The sequence below is a fragment of the Monodon monoceros genome, unplaced genomic scaffold (genome assembly GCF_005190385.1).
Source record: "Monodon monoceros isolate NGI ecotype Baffin Bay Population unplaced genomic scaffold, NGI_Narwhal_1 Super_Scaffold_3, whole genome shotgun sequence".
Taxonomy (NCBI): Eukaryota; Metazoa; Chordata; class Mammalia; order Artiodactyla; family Monodontidae; genus Monodon; species Monodon monoceros.
The window spans coordinates 31,291,820-31,305,154 of NW_021703780.1; positions in this window are offsets into that span (position 1 = coordinate 31,291,820).

Consider the following 13,335-nt stretch of genomic DNA (forward strand, 5'->3'; position numbering starts at 1 on the left):
ACAGAGTCTTAACAACCCCCTCATTCTTCTACTTCATAAAATGGGTATAATTTCTGCCTTGATGGACTCACATGAGATAATGGCCATGAAAGGGTTTTATAAGAATAAGGACATGGGAATATGATCGTTTATCATCAACCCACCACCATCCCCCATTAGCATCATCACCATCTCCTAAACCATCAAAGGCCTTGAAGAAAGAAAACTTCCAATTTTGTCGAAAAGGTCTGTCCCCCTTCTTCCTGGAGGAAGCTGGGCCGGGAGAGGAGCCAAAGTACAGATATGTAGGTTTGGTCTTCCTTTCCCTCCTGTCCCTTCCTGAGGAGCTGTGATGGTCATCCCTGGGCTGTGGGTGGAACGTGTATTGAGTATGTATGTGCGTCACGCCTGTGAGTTCATGATCTCACTCAATTCTCACCATCACTCTGCAGGGGAATGATTATTATGACCTTTGTACAGATAAGGAAACTGAGGTTTAGAGGGGTTAAGCAACTTACCCAGAATTACAGCAAATAAATGGCCGAGTCTCCCCCTCAGACCTGCCCCTCCCTCAGGCTTTCCCCTTATCTGTAAGTGGCAACTGCCTCTTTCTAGTTACTTCTGGCCCAAATCCTGGAATTTATCCTTGACCTCTCTCTTCTTATCACAGTTCACTACCCACATTTGTAAATCCTGGTGGCTCTGCTTTCAAAATATTCAGAATCTCCCCACTTCTCACGAGTGCTGCCCTGACTACCCTCGACTGAGCATTTGTCATCTTTCACCTGAATTGTTGTAGTAGCCTCCTAATTGGTGTTCCTGTTTCCCTTTTCCACACAGTGACCAGAATGATCTTTCTAAAACATGAGTCAGATCCTGTCCTTTTGGCTCCCTTTTCATTCAGAGTTAGAGCCAAAGGCTTTAATTGTGACCTGTAAGGCCCTCGGTGTCTGACCTCCCCCTGGCTTCCTGATTCAACTTCTAGTCCTTTCCTCTCTCACCCTGCCTGCCCCACTGGCCTCCTGCTGCTCTTAACTGTGCCAGACATATTTCCGCCTCAGGGCCTTTGCACGTACTATTGCTCCTGCCTACAAAGCTCTTTCTCCAGGTATCCACATGTGGCTCCACCTCTCACCTCCTTTAAGTCTTCGCCCAGATGTTACCCATCCATCCTATTTAACAGTACATTCCCTCCACCCCATCTCCTGCTGCCTTCTCTCCATCCCCTCCTCTGCTTTATTTATCTCCTCAGCAAATCCTTCTGACAGGCTATGTATCTTCCTTCCTTACCTTGCTGATTATCTGCCTCCCTCACTAGAATGTAAACTCCATGAGAGTAGGGACTTATGTCTATTTTGTCTGCTGCTCTGTCCCTAGTGCTCGGCAATAAACATTCCTTGTCAGAATAAATAAATAAATAAAAGTTCTGTGATGGGATCCAAACCCAGGCCTGCTTGTCCTAGAGCCTGTGCTACTGAGCCCCAGAACTCTGTGGATCCAAACACATTCCTAGGATGTGTGTGAGTCCTGTGGGCCACAGTCAGCTGGAGAGAGGCATTTGGAGAGGAGGAACTGACCACCACGCTGAGCCTAAGGGAGGGGAAGTCAGGTTCCCCCTGGGAACCTTCCAAGTATGTAATCTCGAGAGAACCGTGGAGGCCCGCCCAAGTGCCGACCCAGATCTGCAATGCTGCGACCTTGGGTAAGTTGCACCCCATACCTCCCAGGTCAGTTTCCATTGCTGTGAGATCTTCCAGCTGTGAGATCCTTGGACTCTGGGTCTGGGGCCAGACCTCTGTCCCACCCCTGCTCCCTGAGACAGTAGGGGACTCCAGGGGCCTGGGACAGTAAGGCAGGTAAAGGAAACAGGATGTCGTCTCTGGTAACAATAGGAAACCCCAGAGGGAGTTGGGAAGGGAGGTGGGGGAGGGGCAGCGGCTGTGTCCAGGGCCTGGATCTGGCTTTAGTTTATTCTCTACCCCTCGTCCCCCGCTGGGATTAACTCACTTCTTCATCTCCTTCCCACCTTCACCTGGGATTAATCCCATCCCCCAGCCCGCCCCAAGGCAGAAAAGGATTTCCTCAGCCTTTGCTGGAAAGATAACCATCCCTTCCGGCTACAAAGCTACCAGAGAGGAGCAGTTCCTTCTAGTTTCTGACTTAGCCTTGTGTAATGGATCTTTCACGCACGGTTCTGACCCCTGCCTCCAACACTCTGCTGGCCAGGGAGGAAACTGGTCAAACCTCCTGTTCCTCAAAGGCAATTAAAAAAAAAAAAAATGTGTTTGGGTGCCAGCTTGTGAAGTTGAGGCCTGTGGGCTGAGCAGTAAGTGACCCCTGAGGTCCTCCTTCGTGGTCCTCTCCCCAGATCCTCAGGGCTGCACAGAGGTGTCCTGGGGACCCCCCCTCTCCATACATAGACATCATTTAATTGGTCCATTCATGTCAACAACAAGTGTGTACCTGGTGACGAGGACACAGGACTCACACACCAGCAGTCAGCAGCGTGACAGACAAACAGATGGGCAAACAGGAGGCGGTGGTGAGAGCTGTTAATAGAGCTAATGGGTTCTCGCGAGACCTGAGAACACTGGGCCTTCCACTCCTCCCACCCCTTTCTGCTGTCTCCATCCAGGGGTTCAAACCATTGTACCGCACAGCCACTCACTCTGCCTGGACCCAAACAGGGAGGTGAAGAGTGTTTCTGATGGTCACTCCAATCTGGATCCACGTGCCAGCTCTGCGACCCTCTCCGGGCTACTCTGGAGGCCGGAGCAGACTGCACGCCGTGCAACTGGGGGCAGGAGTGACCCCCCTGGAGTTGTGCTGTGCAGCGGGCCTCCTCCCTAAAATGCGAATCATCATAGAACCTGCCTCTGACACGATCGAGAGATGGGAGATTACCAAGTTCAGAGCTTGGCTTCTAGAAGGTGTTCAATAAACAACAGTTTCCTTCCTGATTGGGAGTTTGGGATGAGCAGATGCAAACTATTATATATAGGATGGATAAACAACAAGGTCCTACCGTATAGCACAGGGGACTATATTCACTATCCTGTGATAAACCATAATGGAAAAGAATATGAAAAAGAACATATATATATATGTACTGTATAACTGAATCGCTTTGCTGTACAGCAGAAATGAACACAATGTAAATCAACTATATTTCCATAATTTTTTTCTTTTTTTTTTTGCCACACTAAGATGTGGGATCTTAGTTCCCCAACCAGGGATCGAACTCACACCCCCTGCATTGGAAGTGTGGGGTCTTAACCACTGGACTGCCAGGGAAATCCCAAAGATTTTTTTAAAATTTACAAAAAACAAGTTTCCTTCCTTCCATATTTTTGGGTTGTCCCTCCCAGCACATCCTATGTCTGAGCCCAGCCCTACTGGCTGCTCCTTGAAGACCTGCTGTGAGGTACCCTGACACTCATGAACAGCTACTGAGAGCGGCTGCTGGGGCTCAGTTAACGCCTGAAGGAGCAATGGAGGTGTGCGTTCTGGCTCTGCCATGTTCCAGTGCCCTGTCATCACCCCTGGGGGATCAGCACTGGCCTGCAGCCCTTCCCTGTTGTGGGAGGTTGAGGGCAGTGCTGACCCCCAAACAAAGATTCTGAGAAGAGGCCAGGGAGGCCTCATCCAGGGCAGGCAGCGCTGCGGGGAGCAGGTGACTGGGAGCAGGTGTGGAGGCCAGCCAGGTATAGAACGTGTCTGTGGGGAAGGGCAGAGTGCCAGCCCTATCACCACACCTCTCTCCCTGGGACTGTAGTCATTAATCTACCTGAGTGGGGCAATTTTAGGATTTGAGGCCTGAACATGGTGACAACTAAGAGAAAACTGTGGGAACGGAGGTCCTCTGAGGTTAGAGAGGGATGGTCCCTTCCCATGACCACCATTCCGCTGCCCACCAGTTCCAGGCAACGACAGACCCATGAACAGGCAATTGGGCCATAAGATGCACACTAGACAGGCTCATAAGACACGAAGAAAAGGGGTCAGGGAGTTGGATGTTGCCTGAAAGAGTAACTAGAGCTGACAGGTGGGGCCCTTCCTTACCCACAAGAACAGCTGCTCTGCCCGGGGAGAGGGAAGCCCAGAGAGGGGCCCGGACAGAATGGAGATCATTGCCCCCACGGAAACAACTGTGCCTTGCCCCAGACTCAGCTGACGGGCCCCGAGGTGGGAGGTGGGAGCCGTGTCCACTTTGCAAGCCCTCACAGGACTAGTCAGCTGTTGGAGCAGGACAGCTGCCCCCTGGACTGTGGGAGGGGAGGGCGTGGACGAAGGGGCAGGGGTAGGGGGTGAGGACAGACGTGCCTGCCATAGTTGATGTGGGCACGGTGAAGGGGGAAAGCAGTAAACCCCCCAGGCCCCAGGAACAAATCTAACAGAGACTGAGCAAGACCCTCATGGAGAAAACAGATACAAATTCTTACATAGGGACCAAAAAAGAAGACCTCGTACATGGACGTGCCAAGGTAATGGTCAGGAAGGTATTGGGTTAAAAAGTTGTTGGTTCTCCCCCAGATGAATCTGGAAATTCAACACGATTCCAACTAACCCAACAGTGTTGTGTTTTTCCTTTCTGGAATTGGGTAAGCTGATCATAAAATTTGTATGGGAAAAAAAAGGGCCAAGAAGAGCCACGTGATCTGAAGAAGGGAAAAAAAGAAGGGATACCAATTTGGCCTGAGAGATACTACTCTGGCCAATCTGATAATATGGGAATTAAAACTGTGGCAAAATGTAAGAATCGACACAGTGACTAAGGAACAGAATAGAGAGCATAGAAACAGACCTAAGGATATATGGTGCAGAGGAGAAATTTCTGGTCAGAGGAGAAATTTCTGGTCAGAGGAGAAGGGACATACGGGATCAGAAATAGAACTGGGACAGTTGGCCATCTATGAGGGAAAGATAATATTTGATCCTCTGGCACACCAACTACAAAAATAAATTCCAGTGGCATTTGAGACCTGAATGTGGAAAGTAAAACTATGAAATATAGGACATGATCTTTAGGAATTTGGGATGATAGAGAATTATTTGTTCTATAGATTTTTACAAATCTTTTTGTTAGGGTAATTTTCAAAATTATACAAAAATAGAGATAAGAGTATAATGAACCCCCATGTGTCAATCACCCAGCTTCAGTAATAATTAAAAACTTTTAAATAACAAAAGACACCACAGAGTGAAAGACAGTCCCCCACAGACTGGGAGAAGAGATTTGCAATCCACATAACTGAAAAAGATTTAGTATCAATCATAAATAAAGTACTTTTATAATCAGTAAGAAAAGGACACACACACACACCCCCCACAGGAAAGTGAATGGAAGATATGGGCAGGTCATTTCCTGAAGAGGAAACATGAGTGGTCCATAAATGTGAAAAGCTACTTATCCACATTAGCTCATGGGAAAGTGCAAATATATCCAGAAAGAGCTCTCATTTCACACCCCTCAGAAGCAGAAATTCATGGAGTATTGGACGCGATTGTTTTAGAGGGCAATTTGGCAATATCTGGTAAAGCTGGAAACACACATTTCCTTTGGAACTCGGCAATTCTACTTCTAGGTGTGACTCTAGTGGAATTCTCACAGATGTGCACAGGGAGACACGTATGAGGATGTCCCTTCATGGTTTTTGTAATAACAACAACAAAAACTGGAAACAACTTCAATGTCTACCTACAGGAGAACAGAAATGCAAACGTAATCAAAGTGGAGTACTATACAGCAGATAAAATGAATGCACTAACTCATGTATCAACAGGGATATGTTTCAAAAATGTGATCTTAAAAAAAAATGTGATGTTAAGGTAAAACCAAGTGGCAAAAGAATATAGGTCAAATCATACCAGGTATGTAAAAATGCAGGACACATGAGCAATAGGATATATTCTTGTGGGTACATACCTACGTATGCCCATGTAGTAAAAGTAAAAACATAGATGGGAGAGACAGGACTCCAGAGGAATAGCTCCCTCTAAGGGAGAAGGGACAGGAAATGATAGGTGTGGGGAGGGGATTATAGCAGTGTCTCTAATGTATTATCCCTTTAAAAAAAAAAATGAAGAAAACTAGGGACTTCCGTGGCGGTCCAGTGGTTGAGACTCTTCGCTTCCACTGCAGGGGGCATGGGTTCGATCCCGGGTCAGGAAACTAAGAGCCTGCATGCTGCACAGTGCGGCCAATAAATAAATAAACAAACAAAAATTTAAAAATGAAGAAAGCTAAAGGAAATATGGCAAAATGTTAACACTGTCTAATCTTGGTGGTGAGTACATGGATGAATTCTGTTACACTACAGAACTGCTGTCCTCTGCATCTTTTTTTATTCTCCATATCTATCATTTAATAATGGAACATACATTGGTCCCCTTCACCTCTACCCTTTTTCTCTGGACCTCTCTAAGTCTCTTCCATCTTTTGCCCTCTCTTTCCCTCCCAACCTCCCACAAGTTTCTGGCCCCCCAGAAGTAAAGGCTGTGCGTCCTGGCAGTTAGGGGACATGGTGCCAGGAGGCAGGCCTCTTGCTTCTAGCTGTCCCCTGGGGGTGGGCATCCTCTTTTCTGTCCTCAGTCTCTCCTTGGGTATCCAGCGCTGGGCTCTTTCTGCCCCCTCTCCTTTCTCTGGCTCCCATAGTGCTTTGTGTCAAGGATGAGGCTGGCATCAGGGGAGGGGGAACAGGACAGGCAAAGGAGGAGGGCCAGGGAAACTACGTACATGGATGTGACCTTGCTATGCCCGCCCCCCCAAGGCAGTCCAGGGGAGCAGAGCCTGTCCCCTGAGCCACAGACACAGAAGGATCCACCAAAACTCTGTCTCTCTTCTCCTGTACCCAGGGTGGCCTTTTCCCTCCCCTTCTTCATCCCCATCTCTCTCTTGGTGAGGAGATTCTGAAAACAAGGGAAGGGAATGGAAACCTCATCCTCAGAATGCTTGGAGGGCCTGGAATGCTGGGATTGGGGATATATATCTGTCAGTACCACTGAAGGTAAGTCCATGTCAAGTATGACAAAACAGATGCCTTTAAACTTCTCTGTGTTTAATTCAGCTGACGAGTATTTATTCTATTTGAATCTGATAATACAAATGTCAAAGAACAAAAAATATGGGCATGATTCTTTTTTTTTTGGCCGCACCGTGGAACATGTGGGAGTTCCCCGGCCAGGGATCTAACCCACGCCCCTTGCAGTGGAAGTACAGAGTCTTAACCACTGGACTGCCAGGGAAGCCCCTAAGCATGGTGCTTTTTAAAGAGCTACATTTTGAACATGTCTCCATCCTTGGGAGATAAGTGGTTATCTACACAAAAATCTACCTACAGATTTACCATTGGAGTTAGAATCATGCTGGGAGAACGAGGTTGTATGATTGGGTCACAAAACCCAATTAATTAATGAATTGAATAGGGCAGCTGTCAGACCAAATGATACTATTATTTAAAAGACAGACAATATAGGGTGGTGGTTAAGCAAGTGGAGCTATGTGGTCTGGATTCAAATCCCAGCTCCTCTACTGCCAGTGTGGAATCCTAGGCAAATAAGTCATTAACTGCTCTGTACCTCAGTATACTTCTCCATGAAAGGGGAGCTAATTTGTTTGCATGAAAGGCATTAATAGTTAGATGTTAGAACAGTGCCTGGTATAGAAAACATGCTGAATGAATGGTAGCACTCTTTTTTATGATGTACCCACACCTCGTATTCATTCCTCACATTGCCATTTACAAAGTATGTCATTCACTTGGTCCTCACAGTTTTCCCGAGTGTTCTCTTCTCTAGACAGATGAGTAAACTGAGGTTCAGAGATGGCCTCGGTGACAATCAGAAAAGGGTGATAGGAAGACTGTCAGTCGAGATGGAGGAGTTTGCACATCAGACCTAAGAGGATGCCAATTCCAGCTGGGCCACGTTGGCCCTCCAGGAGGCATCCTGGATGGAGAGCTTTGAAGGTTCAATGTGGGAGCGGCCACATTAGCTGGGAGAGCCACTCCTTTCCTTGGTCAACAAACTTATTTAATGTTCATACGTGCGGGCATTCAAAATGCGTCAATGAAAATGACAGTCCTGCCCCCAGTGTATGGTCAGTAGGAATAAACAGGAAATGACAATAGAGATAAATGGTCTGCCAGGGGAAGTGACTGGCACCTTGGGAGTCCGGGGCACCCGGCCAGCAAGTGGCCTGGGTGTGTGCGTGCAGCTTCTCAGAGGAGGGCTCCTGGAACACAGAGCCAGGGAAGGGGGAGGACTGCAGGGGGAGACTCAGGAGGGAAGGGAAGGCGGGGCTGCGCTGGGGCAGAGGATGGGCAGAATGTGACGAACAGGTCGTGGGGAGACCTGCTGCAGGAAGGGGACGGCGAGGAAGAGCATGAGTAAAGACAGGAGACCAAACAGAGCACGGCGAATTCGGGAAATGTTTGGTGCACAAGACAAGACGTGGGCAGGAAACAATGCTTGGGGGAGTCTTGGACGTTCCTCTTGGCTGGTTTCACCAGCAGAAGGAGGGAAACTAGCATCTTTTGGGGTGATGGGTTGATGATCCGAGGTTTCCACCAAGGTGGGTCTGAAGACCCGATGAGACCAGGAATTTGACGTCTCTGGTAGGAGTGAGGGCAGTGGTTAAGCTTGGAGGGGGTGGGGGATGGGGCAGGAGAAACGTGGCCAGGGGTCCAGGAGAGAGAGTGAGGCTGCTGTGGGGATGGGCAGGAGGGAAAAGTTCCCCCCATGTCAGCTCCTCGAGCTTACCTCCTTGTGGAGACAGAATAGGAACAAGGAGATATCCAAGCGGGAGGAAAGTGCGGTTAGACACTCCCAAAGGAACTGGGTAAATGTAAGAAATTTATTTTGTAAATAAATAAACATATACGCAATTAAAAACATGCATAGGCATTGATAAACAGGAAGTGGTTATCCTAAGGGATGGAATATAAGGTGTTTTGCTTTTCTTCTGTGTGCTTTTCTGTGTTTTCTACGTTCTACTGAGAATGTGTAACCCCTAAAGTCGATAAAGGACAGAATAAATGTTATTTACGCACAAGAGGAGTCTTCAGTATAGAGTCAGATGTCACCAAGAGGTCAGATGTCACCTGGAAGAGTGAGGAACTAAAGGGGCTTTGGGATGTGGCTGTGAGAGGGGGCAGGTGGCCTGGAGAGGGAGGTTCTGCTGGGGCGAAGGGCAGAGTCTATGGGAAAGCATTAAAAACCTAGTGGAAACACAGATGACAAAGGAAAATATTTGCAGCCCCTATGCAGAGAAAGGTCAAATCTTCCTAAAATATAAATAGCTCCTAGAATTTTATAAGGAAAAAACACAAAAGCCCAGTATAAAAATGAGCAAAGAATATGAAGCGCTCACAGAAAATGAAATGAAAACATGAATATTTGCTCAGCTTCAAATGCAAAAAAAGAAATGCAAATTACAAGGACAGTCAGAAACCATTTTTCTTCTATCACATTATAAATATGCAAAAGTTTGACGACACACTGCCTTGATGGGGAAATAGACACTCTTATATTGCTAGTGGGAGCGTAAATTGGGATTACCTTTATGGAGGGGAATTTAATATGTATCTGAATTACTGATGTATATACTCTTTAGCTCAATATCCCACTCTCAGAAATTTATCCTATAGAAATATTTCCACTATATGAGATGACATATGTGCAGTGTTATTCACTCTAGCATTGCTTATAGTAGTAAAAGATTGGAAACAACTCAATAAAGAGCTGATAAATAAATGTCGAGACTTCACTGCAGTGGGGTACTCTGCTCTCTGTATACTAATAGAAAAATATCTCCAAGGTATGTATATCACCTTTCTACCCTCTAGCAACCACCTGTTTGTCCTCTGTATCTATACATCTGTTTCTGTTTTGTTATGCTTGTTCATTTGTTTTATTGTTTAGATTCCACGTATAAGTGAACTCATGCAGTATTTGTCTTTCTCTGTGTGACTTGTTGCACTTAGCATAATACCCTCTAAGTTCATCCATGTTGTCGCAAATGGCCAGATTTCATTCTTTTTTTGTGACTGAGAAATATTTCACTGTGTGTGTGTGTGTGTGTGTGTGTATACACATACACACACACACACACATATATATATATATATACACACACACACACACATATATATATATAAATCACATCTTCTTTATCCATTCATTTACTGATTGGCACTTGGGTTGCTTTTAATTACTTTTTAAAATAAACTATTTTCAAATAGTTTTAAATTTACAGAAAATTGTGAAGATAGCCCAGAGAGTTTCTGTATATCCACACCCAATTTCCCCTGTAATTAATATCATATCTTAGTACAGTATATTTGTTACAATTAAGGAACCAATATGGATACAATAATATTACCTAAAACCCACACTTATTGAGATTTCCTTAGTTTTTACCTAATGTCCCTTTTTCTGTTCCAGGATCCCATCCAGAACACCGTATTACACTTAGTTGTCTTACCTCCTTAGGCTCCTCTTGGCTGTGAGAGTTTCTCAGACTTCCCTTGTTTTTGATGACCTTGACAGTTCTGAGGCGTATTGGTCAGGAGTTTTGTATAATGTCCCTCAAGTGGGATTTGTCTGATGTTTTTCTTATGATTAGACTGGAGTTTGGGGTTTTGGGGAAGGAAACCACAGATGTAAAATGCCATTCTCATCACATCATACCAAGGGTATATTCTATCCACATGGTTTATCTCTCTTGTGTTAACCTTGATCACCTGCCTGAAGTCGTGTTTGTCAGGTTTCTCTACTTTTTCTTTTTTTGGCCATACCGCGCAGCTTGTAGGACCTTAGTTCCCTGACCAGGGATTGGACTCGGTCCCTCAGCTTTCACTGCTTGTGGAGTCCTAAGCACTGGACCACCAGGCAATTCCCAGGTTTCTCTGTCTTGAAGCTACTCTTTTCTCTCGATTTCCACACTGTCCTCTTTGGAAGGAAGTCACTATGTGCTACCCACACTTAAGGGAAGGGGAATTACACTCCACCTTTGACATACTCTCATTGTGCTTTTTGTTTTTGCTACTTTGAATTACACTCCACCTTTGACATACTCTCATCGTGCTTTTTGTTTTTACTACTTTTTTTTTAGCATTTCCGTACTTTCTGGCACTACAAGATGCTCCAGGTTCATCCCGTATATTTCTTGCCCCAGTCCTAGATTCAGACATTTCCTTCTCATTTTTCTTGTGATGAGAACTTTTAAGATCTACAGCCTTAGCAACTTTCAAATATGCAAAACAGTATTATTAACTATAGTCACTGTGCCATACATTACATCCCCATGACCTCTTTTTTTGTTGTTGTTTTTGGCCACACCATGCAGCTTGTGGGATTTTAGTTCCACGGCAGTGGAAGCGCGAAATTCTAACCACTGGACTGCGAGGGAATTCCCCCCATGACTTATCACTGGAAGTTTGTTCCTTTTGACCACTTTCACATATTCCACTCAGCCCTCACCACCACCTCTGGCAACCACCAATCTGTCCTCTGTATCTATGAGTTGTTTTTTTAAATTAATTAATTAATTAATTATTTTTGGCTGCGTTGGGTCTTCGTTGCTGCACGCGGGCTTTCTCTAGTTGTGGCGAGCGGGGGCTACTCTTCATTTGTGGTGCAAGGGCTTCTCATTGCGGTGGCTCGTCTTGTTGCAGAGCACGGGCTCTAGGCGCGTGGGTTTCAGTAGTTCTGGCACGTGGGCTCAGTAGTTGTAGCTCGCAGGCTCTAGAGTGCAGGCTCAGTAGTTGTGGCGCACGGGCTTAGTTGCTCCTTGGCATGTGGGAGCTTCCCGGACCAGGGCTCGAACCCATGTCCCCTGCATTGGCAGGCGGATTCTTAACCACTGGGCCACCAGGGAAGTCCTATGAGTTGTTCTTAAATTATTAAAAAAATTTTTTTAGATTCCACTTGTGAGATCATAGAGTGTTTGTCTTTCTCTGTCTGAGTTATTTCATTTGGCATAGTGCCCTCAGGGTCCATCCATCTTGTTGCAAATGGCAAGATTTCTAGCACATTTTGACCCCACTTTCTCAGAGACCAGAGGACGAAGCTCTGGAGCTATCTATTCTAAGGGACCTCTGTTCCCTGATGTGGCCTCATCTTTGCAGTGCAGTTGGAGGGTGTAGACAGGGGTCTAAAGGAAACGGGGGCAGCTGCTGTGCAGAGTGGCAGTGAGTCATCCAGAGGTGAACTCTAGATTACCATGTGACCTCAGTCAAGGGCACCCAGCTTGTGTTGTGCAGGGTGCAGGCAGCATGGTCTAGTGCCCTTCCCCAGCAAAACCCCACCTCTGTGAACAGAGGAAGTGCCGCATGCTGAGGACCAGAAGAGAAGAGCAGAAAATGTGGTTACACAACACTGGGAGATGGCAAAGACGTCATGGGAAAGGTCTCCCAAGCATTAGGCTGGGGAAGGAGGCAAGTGAAGTTGAACGAGATTGAGTCAGAAGGGGCTGGTGAGGGTGTGTGTGCAGAGAGCAGACTTGACAGGCAGGAGGAGGGAGCAGCCAGGCCTGGCTGTAGCTGGGGGGAACTTTTGTTTTAGAGTTTGGATGTGGAGGAATGTGATGTAGGCATGTTTGATGCATGCATGAATTAGATATGTTTATTAAATGTATGCTAGTTCATCTCACTTTTCCAATACAGGGCAGTCATGTGCTAAAATCCTGGGGATGCCCCTCACATAATAATCTGGGTGAATGATGCCCCTTTTAGTTGTTCAGAGCACAAACTATATATGGGGCTCTGCTAAGTGTGGTGACGGTATAAGCAGAAAGGGTAGGGGGATCCAGATATAGTTTTTTTTTTAAGATTTTATTTTTATTCATTTATTTATTTTGGCTGTGCAGGATCTTATTTTGGCACGCGGGACCTTTTAATTGCAGCGTGCAGACTTCTTAGTTGCGGCATGCAGACTCCCAGTTGCGGCATGCATGCAGGATCTAGTTCACCGACCAGGGATCGAACCCAGGCCCCTGCAAGTGCGGAGTCTTACCCACCGGACCACCAGGGAAGTCCCCAGATATAGTTTTTTGACGTCAGAGAAGCCATTTAAGCCTAAACTGTTTTGTGATCTAAGCCTGGCCACAGTGCTTGACCTTGAACAGGTCTCAGTAATAATGATCGTGAGGGAACAGAAGAACGGAATGACTTAGGCAAGAGAAGTAAGAATGGCAGAGATAATAAATCAGTTGTAAAGACTCCCAGTTCTGGTTCAGCGGTAGAGATTAGCCTGAAGCACTCAACCACCAGCTCGACTGGAACCTAAGAGATGGTGATGTTGACCTTTTCCGGCCCTTGTGACTTCAGTCAACTGAAGCTTGGCCTCTGTTGACTT